Source organism: Copidosoma floridanum, unplaced genomic scaffold (assembly GCF_036245765.1).
Source record: "Copidosoma floridanum isolate Cflo_tuat_1 unplaced genomic scaffold, Cflo_Japanese_pri ptg000019l, whole genome shotgun sequence".
Classification (NCBI taxonomy): domain Eukaryota; kingdom Metazoa; phylum Arthropoda; class Insecta; order Hymenoptera; family Encyrtidae; genus Copidosoma; species Copidosoma floridanum.
This window is the reverse complement of record NW_028321896.1, coordinates 4,269,707-4,285,019: the sequence shown is the minus strand read 5'-3', so window position 1 is coordinate 4,285,019 and position 15,313 is coordinate 4,269,707.

Sequence of the window (15,313 nt, the reverse complement as noted above, 5' to 3'; positions counted from 1 at the left end):
TAGCCTGACCTTATTTCGTCTCGTGCACCATGTATATATTTAACGTCATAATTTATTCTTAAGGTTGGTAAAAAAAGAAAGAAAAAATAAACGTATCAACAGATTCTCTGCTGATGGCATGCAAGAGGTCGATTATCGACGAAAAGTCCTCTTGGCATGCGAAATTTGCTGTTTTTATTTCATTTTACGACTCGGATTGTTCGATTGAAGATACCTGCGTCCTGATTAAATGGCCAAATATGTAGGAATGCATGTGTTGCTTATCGTGGTATTTTACCAATCTTAAAGCGCATAAATTAATGGAGTATCGAGATTCATGGAAATGTTTAAATGGTACGTGTCAATTTATCGGTATTACCATTGATGTTACGTCATGTCATAGATATTATATGTTGGTGGTAAATGTTTATTTCATAGAATGAAATCTTGCGTTTGTTCCAAACGTATATATAATTTTTGCTATCTTGTCGTGTACTGTATGTCGTGAGATAGATGATACACGTGTTTTACATACATTATCAGTATCACGTTCCACTCGTTAAATTAAGTACATCACTTGTGGCCTAGTTCAAACCGACTTTTTCTCGAGACTGTTATTTGATAATCAGCAAGGAAACGTCATGGCGTATCTCGTACAATGCGTTAGACGTGAAATATTTTTAATGTTAATTTGCTGTAACAAGTGCTTGCACGGTAGTTAATTTTTTAATCGCAATTTTTTATCAATGAGAGGGAGTACATTATACATATAGGTACGAGTCTTTAAATCGTACTTCCTCCGAATGACATTCATTGATTTTCTCAGACAAAAAGTCGAAACTCGATACGTAAGTGCGATTTCATTGATGATATTTCAATGGGTAACGAATATTGCACAATTGATACAAAAATATTTCTATTGTGTGATTTGTTATAACTATTGATAAGTGGCGCCAGAGTACGGTGAGTTTGTAAAACATACCATGTATACTCGACAAAAGTCGATTCAATGACTTTCTACTTTACCTATTATCGTTATACATACTTTTTAACTGAAAATAAGAAAAATTTATTTTCTATGTTTGCACAGCTATGAAAATTAAGAAATATATTTAATTACGTTAACAAAATTATAGATACTTATTGATATTAATTTTTTTTTATCGATTTTTCAAAACAATTTTTCACGATAAGCTTTGAACTTGTTTTTTTTTTATTTATCGATTATTAAAGGAGAATTATAAAATTTTTAAATAAAGAACAATGAAACTAAATGATAATTTACTAATGAATTATTATGCAATGCAAGTGATTCATGAATGGAATGAATGACAGAGTGATTAATATGAATACTTAATTAATTTCTTTTATGCACTATAAAAGCGATGGTGTATGTATGGTTGTATAATTTAAATGATTTAATGTAGATGGAGTATTTTTTTTTTTTTTATATTTTAAACATTTACAGCTCGAATTTTTATTTTCTCAATTTATATAAATGTAGTTGTATACATGCTTTTACCAATCAACAAAAAAATTTTTTTGATAGCTTTGACGTACATACAAAGAACCTACTTTATTATCTTTGTCTTTTTTTAGATAATTTATTTAAAAAGTACGTTACAGTTGTAATATGAAAAAAATAAAAACATTTCGATGTCGTCATTGAAATCAAAAGCTCACGATTATATCAGACAGAATCGTTTTATGATGATCTATAAATTGATTGTTATTATTCCGCAAATTGTATCTCTATAGAACCAAACTCTGACTTAAAAATAGATTAGTGACTCTTCAAAAGCGATTGAAAACTTTCCTGAGACTATGCTAAAAAATGAGAATTATTTTGAAATTATTGCAAGCTTTGTATCGATGGATTGGTAAAAAATTTAAAGTCTGGCCAAAAAACACGCGTCAAAAAAACTAAAAGCTGTTTTACAATGGAAAACAATTTTTTAGTAACGTTAAAAAAAAAAACAGATTATTATTCATAACCCCAATCGGAAAAAATATTCTATTCCTGAATCTTCATCAATTTGTACCTTATAAGGTCTTAATTAACCTATTTTCCTTAATGTTCGCCTCTTGGGGTAGTTGTCGAGACTCGACGATAAATATTAGTACACGAATGCTACCATTCGATCTACATGAAAACAATACGAAATCAAAACGACCATCATCAAAATCTCAATGATCAATCATCGAAACCATCGTTCGTTCCTCTCCCTCAACACTTGTACGTTCTCAGGAAAAATTTCGTATATATATATATATATATGCATCGTTAATAATACATACCTACTCACCACCCCTTGGACTGAGCGTTTTAGTACACGCAATCGCGCGTGTGCTAGTCCAGAAACATACTTAAAAAAAAAAAAAAAAAAAAAAAAAGCAAGCTCTGTAGATTGTCCACGTGACAAGCACGAAAAAGCAAAAAAACAGTCTATTCATAAAACACCGCGACAGCCTACAATTTTCCCCTTTCAATATCAACTATACCCGTCAAATCGCGAATATACCCTCCGTCCTCGCGGATGAATGAACTTTTATTTTATCCAGAAAGAGAAAACGGAGGCAAAAGAAGGAAAATAAAGAGGAGGAGGGGGGGGGACCAGTGATTAAGCGCGCAGAGTCATGGTGGAAAACAGGACGACGATTTTTGTAAAGAGGAGATATTGACCTGCAAAGAAACGTCCGGCGGCACTGTAGGGTCACCACCCCCCCGGCCGACTATATTATCAGCCATCACATTTGCATGTATTCACGTACACGCGCATATCCTTATATCCTTCACAATATGTATACACACCTATATATTTGTATTCGTGTATGGTGACACGCGCCTCGTATGAATCATATACTTTTGATACAGAGGCCCGTAAGGCTGATCAGCTGCTGTTTAGTCACATCGGACTTATTGTACTTGGGGCGCCGTTATATACTGCTCGAATGACACATACACGCGCGTCTCCAATAAGGACACGCTGTTTGCAAAAAAAAAAAGGATACTTGCAACGATTGTCCTTGATATTGTCCCCCCCGACTATATATTTATACGATATCGGGTCGATCAATGTATGACGCTCGTTAGCGCGTTTGTGTTTTTACGATCCGTAATGCAGTGGGTGATGGGTATTGCCGAGCTCGTTACGTACCGAATTTACAGTTATTGGCCGATCGGCAGTGAATTCCTGCGAGTTGATTGTCATTGCGAATGGGATTCGTAAGAAAAGCCACAGCCGTTAACTTGACTTGGGTTAGAAATATTACAATGTCATACGAACGAGTTTTAATTTTCGTTCAACGATGAGCCTTGAATGTTTGCGTGAAATAATGCATCATTTTTTTTTTTCCTTTCAATTGGGTGATGTACCATACTTTGTGTACGCAAGGGCAGCGTTGAAAAGTTGAAAACTTTGGCCAACCTTCGTAATGTCAGAGTTTGAGGTTCCATTCATCCTCGATTGAGTGAGGCAGTTTTGGAACAACCCACTTGGAATTTAATCCTGGAAAAAAAATTTGAAAAAATTTCGGCTGTCCTGATAAAAAATTAATATTTAAACAAAATTTATTTTGCAACACACTCACACTAATTTATGATTTATATTTCATTTGTAGGTGCCACTTGAGTTGGAGAGCGTCGAAGCAGGCAGAAAGTGAAATTCACATTGTCTCCAAGGATCACCTATTGGTAAGTGATGAATCTTGTTGTTGCTGTTAAAAGTTATATCATATTATTTAATATATGTATACCTACTTTGCGTACGAAAGTTCAAAAGCTTGAGTATGTAAGTCAAGAGGTGTCGATAGATCACGTTGTTCCCAAAGAAGTAAGCTGGAGGGGTAAACCTGAACTAGTCGACCACAAAAAACGCGGACCCGTGACCCGAGGAAAACCGATCAAGAGCTTTTAATTCGCTTGACCATGTTTTTTTGGTCATGAAAGTTAATCGAACTCTTTTAAACATCTGTTTCACTTGTACCAAAACATAAAGAAGCCATATAGTCTTGAAGCATAAAACTTTGACAGCAAGCTTTCATTCGACGTAGAGATGTGAAAACAAAGACTTTTTAGATTGCCCTTACAATTGAACAGTTGTACGTTTTAGATACATTATTAACTAGTGCTAACATAAAAAATAGAAAAAAGAAAATACTCATTGCCATTATAATTGTGGTGCAATATTTTTAGTTACTCACGACGTAAACATTGATGATGGAAAAACATTATCACGTATCATGATAACAATACCATGAAACGACGAAAAACAACATCCACTCGAGCACCTCGCTCTAAGTAGGTACAATTAGGTGACTTGGCCCAAAAAAATACTCTCCCCCCTCCTCCCCCCGGCAATCACCACGGCCGGAATAGCATTTAAGAGCCCCGTGATGTTTCAAACGGCAGGAAAACAAAGTCCAATTTCTGTCTCGACGTGCAAACACGTAGAGTAGTGCGTTTGCGTATGATGTACACGCACGCCACGGAATATAACTACAAATAAAAGCCACTGTCGGCCCTTTGTCAGCAAACTCCCGACTCTGACGCGTATATTGGCTTGTCATCCTCCTCGAGCCTCCTCCCTCCGGCTACCAAAATAGCAATAACACTGATAATAGTACGGCAGGGGGGAGGAGGGAAAAAATGTAAAAAAAATAGGAAGAAAAAATGTAACAAGTCAACAAATAGCGACACGCGTGTATACAAAAGTGTGTCTCAAAAGAGAAGATGGACGGGAGGTTGGCTCCGGAACTCGTCGCGGCACCGACACCCACTCGTCTCTCCTGTCCGCTCTTTTTCTCGAGTTATCGCTCGCGTGCGCACACACGCGCGTTTTTGTATATTAAACGAGAGTATATATACGAGCTTTTATCTGCCCAAGGGGGAAGCTGCTGGTCGTTGGCCCTAGCCGCTCGTACATGTGTATCAAGCGTAGCCGGGAGGCGCTAGCTGTTGCTGCAAATCGAGCGCGCATCCTTTTTTTTTCTCTTTTCATTTCTTTCTCTCAGCTGTACGACGAGCGTATGTCCGTTTGTACACTATTTTTTGCGCCTGTCGATGATAAGCTGCTCTGCTGTTTGTTACTCATGGCTCTGGGTGCGACTCCATCATTCGTAGTATAAACGAATGTATACGGTGAAAATTAACAACCAGGAGTTTTTCCTTCCACACGCCCTCGTATGTCATGCGTAAATGTTGATTCTTTTTTCTTTTGTTCAATTTCATATATCATCATCCTGGACTTGTCGACATTTTAAACTTTCTGCATTCGTGTAAGGGGTCGATCTTACCTTTCAATCCCACCAACATCAATACTTTGCCTTTTGATAAATACATTTCAATTGATGGGTGGGTTGCGTCGAATGCAATTGATGCAGGATTCACATGAATGTTCCAAGCTGATCAGTCGGTCAGAAGAGTATGGGTAACTCGACCTTGGGTTATCAAAGCTCTGTCGATGCCCCATCGTTGGGGATCACCGCGGTCGTCCGCAGCAGTTCCAATGAGCTTTTGATCCCACCCCCCCGAGATTCGATGAAAAAAAAAAGCATTCGTCTCGAGCAAAGCTCGACCGTGTGGAAAAGTTGATCGATGCGACAGAGGGGCGTATAATCGTAGCCACGAAAAACTAAAACATTGTCAAACGGAGAAGAAGATAATCCTCCAAAAACGCCACCCCGGAACGGGCTCTCTGGCGTGTAATTGCGCTCGTCTTTTCCCGGAATGGCGGATCAAAGGGAGGAATAAAAAAACACGCACACAGGCCATCGGGTAAACACGCGCGTAGAAATATCAAAGCTCGAGACTTCAATTATTCGGGCCATTAAAGCGTTTGACCGTGGGCGATGCGACCTGCACGACATACACGTCCGCTTGGTAAAACATTGCTCTCTCTCTCTCTCTCTCTCTCTCTCTCTCTTCAAATCATAAGAGCAATCCAAGAACAATATATATATTATATATATGCAAGGAAAGGAAAGGGCAAAACGGAGGGTGGGGGAATTGTAATTTCGGCAATTGCCGAGAGCGACCCCGGAGGTATTTGTTGTGTGTATACATATTGCATGCAAGCGAGATTAATACGGCTCGCGTGCCGGGCACGTGTGTGTATATTAGGTGTACAAGCGCGGGTGTATCGTCGAAAGCTCCCGGCAGTCCGGCTTAAAGCTTGTGTGGCTACGTGGCCGAGCGGGAGAATCCGATATACGGGAGCTTTGCAGGTGCACAGCTTGCACACATACGATCTGTTATACCTACACGTGTAAGGTACAGGGCCTTGGAAATTGGATTCGGCGCAATCGGAAGCGCGGCAGCTGTGCACTCTGCGGCTCGTCTTCTTATACCCGCAGGTCGTGTTCCGATGGACAGAAAGGGTGTGTATAATGCACGTGTGTGGCCGATGGCGAGAGACGCGTGTCTATATTGGCTAAAAGCTCGGATTTACGGGCGGGTTTTTCGGAGGATTGAAAGGAAATAGGGATAAAAAGGAGGAAGGGTCTTCAAAGGGCTCTGGCGTGGAGGCTCAGCGTGTTTACTTGCTGCTGGTGATACCCAAATGCTGCGGGGGTACGGGCTACTTTTTATTTCGTTTGGTCGAGCTTAGTATGTAGGTACGAGAACTACATTCGCGGTGTCCGATGAGAATTTTAAAAAGCATGGACCGCCTTACCTACTTGTCGTTTAACGCTTTTGAAACTGATGTAATCGCGTTATCATACGTGAGCCTCCTTTTGTCGATTTGAAAATATTTTCGGCTCACCAAAACTCTCGTCAAAGCTTGGGCTTGTAGTGTTTGTTGCCTGAGATGGACAATTGAAAGATTTTTCATACAAATGCTTTTTTAGCATCAGACAACATTGTGTTTAAAGTCGAATGACAATTTTTCACTGTAATCTATTAGTACAAGTGTTTAAGGTTATTTTAACGAATGGTATAAAAGGTACTTTTTAATAACAACAATGGATACTTTGTTTAAATTACTATGAAAGAAGACAATTTAATTATTTATTTCAAACAATGAGAATTACAATTGCAATTGTATGTACACACTTTTCAGCAATTAACGTGTTTTATTTGGACACGGTGTTACAAATTATGCAATTGAATGATTAAATTGTTTAATTAGAATACAAAGAAAGTATTTAAAACATTTTTTAATCCCCTAAATACTACACACATCTCTGGTTGTTGCTAACCGTATCTGGGAATTTTTATTTAGTGCTGCTACAGCTCTCGCTCTATTTTTCATGGAGGGAGGCATTCCTGCACCCGAAACACATAAATATTAAACAACAAATGATTTACCACACAAATGTGTGTTATTTAATAAGTGTTCAAGCACTTGAGCCCAGTTTGATGAAAACTTTTGGAGCTAGTCGATTTGCGTGTCTTCGTACACATGCTGGTTACACACTGGTTTTGCTGTAGTGAAAACGTGGGGCACTCCCGTGGAGCAGTCGTGCCTAAAAACGGAAGTGAGAGCGGAAGTTTCGCGAAACGGGAAAAGAAATAACATTCTAAAAACCCAAACTCGGAACAGCACGAAAATAAAGCTGCACGATAGCGGAAAAAAAAGATGAAGAAAAGCCTCGGGAAGAAATAAAAATTTCAGAGTGTCGCGAAGATAAATTTAACGCGCTTCGTGCGCGCGTGCATAAAGGGTGAAAAGTGCACTGGTCAAAGGAAGATAATAACCGAGAACTGCGTGGCAGAGAGAAACGAGGGGAAAAAAAGGATGAAAGGTAGACGGGAACGCCAGTGTCGTTGCTGGAACAGGAAAATATGGTAGTTGAAGGAAAGGAACCAAAAAAAAAACATACCGCACCGGTCGTCGCGAACCCGTGAAACTCAGGCTGGGGATGCTTTCAGTTTTTCACATTTTACCTTTTTTTTTTTTTTTTTCATTCAAGTTTGGTAAAACAGATGCAGTATCGGTTTCGTAGTAATAAATACTTTTGTAGAAAATGATAACATCAAAGATGGTATTACCCAATATCGTATACTCTGCTCCGCATGAAAGATGCATTTTCTTTCTTGTTACATTGTTCTTTTCTATATATACGTATATCGGTAATGTATGAAAGTTTCGTCTGCTGGAATATGCATGCACGAGAGATACAAGAAAATATTAGATGCAGAGATCTCGCAGCTATACGAGAGTAGGTTGGTAAAATATTCATGCGCAAGTATAATATTCAAACACTTTATTAATTTTGTTTCGGCATTTATTCGGTTACATCTGCATACGTAATATACGATACGATTGAACGCCCGAGGTATACTTGAAAATTTTGCAACGCTCGTCTATCTGACTTGTTTCATTAGGCCGTGCCATTGAGAATTACGTTTTACACGTGTTTAGTTGGATCTTTTAAGGAGTTAGTGTACCAGAGCCGTAAAAATAGCACTCGTGATTGCAAATGAGAATGTGGGCATCGATCGGCTTTGGAAACGAAGTGAAACGGGGAACGAGAAAAATAAAATCGAGAGCGATCGGATCGATGCGCGTATTAGCATGCGGAGCGACGATATGCAAAGATGCACTGCTGAATGGTTTTCGCAAAAGCCAAATCGGCGTAAAGTAAGTTGCTGGAAAAAAATAAAATAAAATAAAATAGATACAAGTGTGCGAATGAAAAAAAGTATGCTCGATGGGGTGAATCTCGTATCGAGGACGGGCAAAAGGGGTAATTACCGTCATTGAAAATCACGAGGCTTCTTATAAAAAGAAAAGATTGAAGTTTCATCAATGAGATAAGTGGGGCATTGGAAAATTGATGTAAGAACTTTCAATTAAGAGTATACGTTGGATTTTGCCGTAGAGAAAAGATCTTTTCATTTGTAACAACACTCGTCAAGTTACTGGATGAGATTTGACAACAATTAGATAATGAGATGCAAAAAAATAATAATTGAATGAAAACTGTTGTGTGGCCATCATTGAAAAAACATTGAAAGAAATAAAAAATTTTTCCCGCACACAGCTTATAACGAACTACTTATAAGCGAGAATGACTTTAAACACTGGAGCATCAATCAGCCGAGCAATCGTTGTAGAACAAGAAAAAAAAAAAAAAAGACAAACTGTCGCAATTTAATTAATGTATCGTCCTCCGTAACGCGCGATGGAGATAATACCCATCCTCCTCATCCATGTATACGCATCAGCAGCTGCGCGCAGTATAATCTCCCCAGAGAGTAGAAAAAAAAAAAGAAAAAAAAAAAAAAAAAAAAAAAAAAAAAAAAAAAAAAAACCACGCACGTATAAGTAAAAAGTGCATCCAAGATAGCGATGTCTCGGTATATGTATATCCGATGAAACGCGTGTCGCTCCTATGTATTACATACGCCCATTCACGTGCATCGTTCACCCGTGCGGTATGAATAAAATTCGTAGGTAGATGTGTATAGTGTACATTGTGACTCCTCGTTATACGCACATATGTAGGTAGGGTATAATATATGTATATATACCTACTCGAAACGCGAAGGAAAGGAGAGAGGAGGAAGCAGTGACGAGGGTGTGGCCCAGCAGTGGCGCGTCGGTTCGGCGTGTGTGCACTGACATTTTTAGGGAGTCGTGGTCTGGCCTGTACACAGCTGTAACACCCGCGCACATGTGTATACACTATAATCGATACACGACTGATTCCACGTAAAAAGAAGAAAAACATCTCTTTTTACTGCTTGCAGTTTTTTACTTAAAAATAGTCAATTGAAAAAAAAGAAAAAATCGATCAATCCTTGAAATGATACTTGTAGGGTCATCGAAAAGGTAATTAAGAAAAAGGTGGTTTTTGTCGGAGCAATTGTGACTCGTACGTAACATTTGATTGACAAAGTCCCATTTACGTAAGCTCGACAAAAGGTATCTTAAAAAAAGTCCGGAACATCGGTTTGTTATGGCGTAAGAAAGAAAAAAAAAAAAAAAGACATTTCAATCAACCCTTCCAGAATTACGGCAAGGGATGATTTTACGGAGACTCGCTCGTACAAACCCTCGAAGTGATAGCAAACGAGAAGAGCAAAAGAAGGGACGTATGCTCGTATTAACCGAGGCACAAGCGCGGATACATCCAAGCAATAACGTACACAGGCTAGCACACCCACGCGTCCCAGTAGCCGCGGCTATTATACTTACACATCGGAACTGCACATCGAGGAAAGCTCTTCTCGTACGTATTTATGGAGACGTGCTATGTATACACGTACGACGCGTATAGGTACAATGAACGAAAGTGAAAAGGAAGAGGAGAAGAGGTAGAAGAAGTAGAGAAAAAACGGAGGAAAAAGAGAGAGAGAGAGAGAGAGCGCTTGGCGGCGGCGGCGGCGCGCTATACAGGATGGAGGTTCCATCGAGCCCCCTCGCGTTCGTGCTCGATGGGGGCCCCCCGGCTATATACTTACCGTCCAGAGAGCGACAGTCGCGCGGCACGCGGCGCAACGTGCGTACGGCGCGCCGGCTCCACTCTCCCCGCGGATTCACCGAGTGCTGGCTTTTACTATTTTTTTTTTTTTAATTTTACTTTTTTTCACCCTTACTGTGTTTTCTCACCCTCTCCCTTTCCTCGCCCCGTGACTTGTATACCTACCTATTTTTTCTTTACGAGTACAATCGACAGTATACTGTGCTTCCGAATTTGGTGTACCAATTGTGTCTCAAACTCTTTATCTCGTATGCCCGCCGTGGGGGAGTTGGTTCTTTTTTTTTTTTTTTTTATCTAGTTGTACTCGATCTTTGATGGGCTGGAAACTCGGTGTTCGATCGCTGCTGACGCGAAGATAAGGGAAGAAAAATTTTCATCACTTTTTCCCCCCTCCATCCGAGTGAGCGGCTCACGACGCCCGCACGTGGATATATAGAGAGATTACATCGTCGTGTTTGTTTACTCAAACTCGGAGTCGACGGTCTCCGGGCTCTCCTCTGCGAAAAAACGTGGTAAGTGATTTTTGTTTGTTTTTTTTTTTCCCCTCCCCACATCCCCCAAGATGTTTTACGAGACTCGTCCATGGATTGTATATTAAAAAAGCTCCCTGGTACATTGTACTTGAAGGTGGTGATGGTGGTGGTGCAGCTATAAATGTACGTGCTACAAGCTCGCGGGTGCTAGAGAGGGTTCTATACTATATATACGGGCGGGGAAGAAAAAAAGAGCGAGAGAGCAGAGGTCGAGGTTAGTCGCCTCGCTCTGCTGTCCCTCCGTGCATATATGTGTATACATTACAGCGAGCACTTTCGGAGAGAATATTATATATATTATATGCTCTCTTTTAGAGGAGGAGACTGCTACAGCTGGTTTATTTCTGACGTTTTGCGCGAAAATTTTTCTCCCTTCCTCGAGCTCGAGCTTCTAAATGCGGCTTTTCGCTCCGACCCGACATTTTTTCGATTTTTCCACGTTGACGTGTTTCAATGTTATCTCTCTGATGTTTTTTTGTTGTTTTTTTTTCGGTAATTAGATGGAGCGAGGATCTTTGTTGCAGCACCGAGAGCTTTTTTCGCTCGTCTCGACGCGGGTGAAACTTTTAATTAGCGGTCGTAGCCTCGGGATTGATGGAAGAAGTATCGGTTATTTACCCGTGACGATAGGAACGCGGCTTGTTTTCTTGTTTTATTTACTTTCCATTAATTTTTTTTTTTTTTTTCCCCTCTTTTCGCTCTTCAGTTTCCGATCGCTGACGTTTAATTAATGGACGATCGTAAGAAATAATTAAGAGGACGAGGGACTCGTTGGAAAGATACCTGCGGCGCGATGAGATTAATCGTCGTGCCATTATATATATACATCGGTCATTTCAGACCATATTACTTATTGTACACCATTGCTACTACAATTACCACCATTACTATTTTTATTGAGGGAACGGAACGAAAGCTCGGCTCGCGATTGGGCCTCGAGTGGAGAGGTCAATTAATTATTATTGGCCAAACGATACTTGGTAATTAAATCAATCAATTACGTAAATCAAAGCCGTAGTCTTCGTTTGTATTTGGCCATTTATCCGCCGCGCGTGCAATACAACGAGCGCGCGACCAAAATCTATTTTAAATAGCCGAGAGAGTGGACCTATCGCGGGTATACCGTTCGTCGACGTCCGATGCGGCGCCCACGTATATGAAAATGCATTTATTCCGCGTCTCTCGCTTGTGCGTTAGCTATAGGTATAAGTATATACGTGTGGGTGGTACATGTGCACGCGATCAGCTGGCCTTTTTTTGCGGGTTCTTTACAAGTATTCCTCGTTTAGTCGCACGACAAAGTTTTTCTGGAGTTCGATATCGACAGACTTGGGTGTAATTATTCAATAGATTTTAAAACGTTTTCTTTTTCTTTGTATAAAATGTGTGCTTTTTTTAGCACATAAGTGCAACTATACATTTTACGTATTAAAGTCTATTGTAAAGTATTTTAAAACAAAAAATTTCGCTATTGTTTCAAATACTTTAAATATTTTTTTTGTTTCCTCAATTGCTCTTTTTCTTTTTTTCCAATTGTAATGCATTGTTTTAACGAGAGGAAATTTAGTTACTTAAGTACTGTGTTTTCAGTAGTACTTGAAGTTTTTCAGCAAAATGAAATATTTTAAAAATAAATTCAAAAGGGGTCCTCGACCCAGTCTGACTGTGGAAACGAGTACGGATACTATGAAATTGGAGCAAAATCCTAGTTTTGCAAGTTTTAGTTCTAGCAAGTTTTTTCATCGAAACTGACAACAGGAGGTAATACCCCTTGAGATCACGGATCATTTGCACCAAAGCGAACTCTCCACAATCGAATCACACAAAGAGATCATACACGTGCACCTCTCGGACCATCAGTCTAAATCATTTTAAAACGGGAGAGAAACTTCCGAGAGATAAATTCGATATCCCTCGCGGCGGGTAATATATTTCATGCGAAAACAACTTTTACCCTCGAAATGAAAACAAACGACCCTCCTCCCGCTGGCGCAAAGGGGCCAACGGCCGATTGTGTTGAATCACAGAAGGGGGAGAGCCCCGGGTCCCTTTATCGTATACACATCGTAATATAACACAAACTAGATGGACTAAAAGCCTTCCCCGTGGCGCGAGCATTGTCTACTACAATATGAGTGCCGGCTATTGTAATTGCTTTTTTTTTTTTTTTTCTGATTGTGAAATTCAATTGTGCCGAGTTGTACGCCTGTGGACGTTAGTAGTATGGTTAATGCGTTCGGAAAGAGGGTGGATTTAATTTTTGGCATCAAAAGTCTTGGGTTGAGTTACAATGGATGCACATATAGTTTCGCGAGGTGTGGGTGTGAAATTTGAACAAAATTAGCTGACGACTTCAACGCATAGCTCCCCGTGATGTGCCAGGTAACTTTAATTAGTTGCACTTACTTTCGGCTTGATTTTAATTAGCCCCGACACTTTGAAACTTTGGTCATGACTTGCGAGGAAGATTTCGGATGTAGCCGCAGAAACTAAAAGTATTTATGTATTAAGTTTTGCGCGTCCAAGCTTATTATAAGTCATGTGATGTATCACAAAGTAGACTAGTAGCACAACAAAAAGTGTGTTTTTTGAGATGTACAAGTATTGTGTTTCGTACGTTTCAATGGAAAACTTTAATTATTTTACCGATAAGTGAGCCAAAAACACTTTCTTTCGTTCTAGATTATTTTTCATGTGAATCACCACAAAGTACGTGGTTTACAACTTTATCTAAATTCTAAGTTATGATATTTAAAAAGATACCATAAATCAAAGAAAAAGTATTATTTTCTGTATACACGGATACTTTGTACTTGTTGAAGAAAAAAAAAAAAAAAATGTTATTTACATCGAAGCAACCAAAGGGACGCGCATACACTTGTGTATATACATACATGTATCTCCTCAAAAAAAAGTCGAGACTATTCTGAATGAGTAAAAAGCGTCCACAGTTCGAAGAAACGTCAAGTATCCCAATGTCAGTGCACCATTAACCAAATTGAATGGCCACATTGAATGGAATTTTGACTTGAATAAGTAATTGATACCTTCTCAAGTGGTATCTATACAAAAAACCACGTAACGTTTAATGTGGTCCCGAAATTCATGGCTCCCAGAGCCCCATTGAACATTAAACGATAAAAAAAAACAATATTTTAGCTGTACAAAAAATATTCCAAATGATCAAATGTTTATGAGATTCTTATCGATCACTTATTAATCCACTGAACACTCGATTTCTTCAAGACGGTTGGCAGCTTGATTAAAAAAAATGGTTTTGAATATTCTTATTGGAAAACAATCAAATAGTTTTGAACAAATAACTAAAGTAAACTTTAAATGAAAAATTTCATCAAAGCAGTTTACAAATCACTTTACCCGATCAGGACCCCGATTATTCAGTCTGTAAGATGTATGATACAGCAAATGACTTTTGACAGTGGAAACTATGTAGGGAAAAAATATTGCCTCGCAGATAACAGAGAAATAACACAGAGCTGTTGAAGAGGTTCGAGATTCGTGTTGTCGATCCCAAACGTCCCACAGTATGACTTTACGGTACACGACAAAGGAAGAGAAAGAATAAGGGACGGACAGAAAGAGGAAGAGAAGGTACGATCGAGGGCTTTGTCCAAAACAAACGACGATCTTTTTTATCTCTTCTTTTTTTCTTCCTTTCTCTAAACTTTCATCCGGTGGATTCGATGCGACGTTCATGCATAAACATGACTGGGCGCGTGCAACGTCACCGCAGAGGAAATTTTACTGAAATAGAATCAAAGGGGGAACGCATTAGACATGAGGTCTTTTTGGTCTACGGAAAAATTTGGCTCCCCCGTGCTCGTATGTTTGTTGCACGTCACTTGCTTCAGAATGAAGTACCATATCGATACCTGTGGGTGGGAAAAAAAATGGTGACATCCCGATTTTCAGTTTGAAAAAGGTACAGCAAGGTGGTGAAAAAGTTTTTGTCACAGATTGTTAGAAGAAAAACTTGACGAATAAATTTTTCATCGATTTCTCAGATGGTTTTTTACCTTGTTTCAACGCGCCACTCGCAAAACTGCTCCTGCGTCTAAATACAAAACATGTGCGTACACGCAAAAAAGAGTAAAAAAAATGCGCAGCTTCTTCTTGTCCCTCTCATCCATCTTTTAACTTTTTAAACTTTTGGGGCCTCCATTCCAAATTTACGACAGGAAACATCACTTGGGTGGAGGAAGCAGTCGCTCCCAGAAACGTGCTCTCATGCAAATCAAACGGCAAAAATATGCAGCTTCATCTCCTTCTCTCTCATTCACTTGGTTTTTTTTTTTTTTTTTTTTTTTTTTTTTTTTCTTTCGAGGGTCCGAAGGAGAAGACGGAGATGA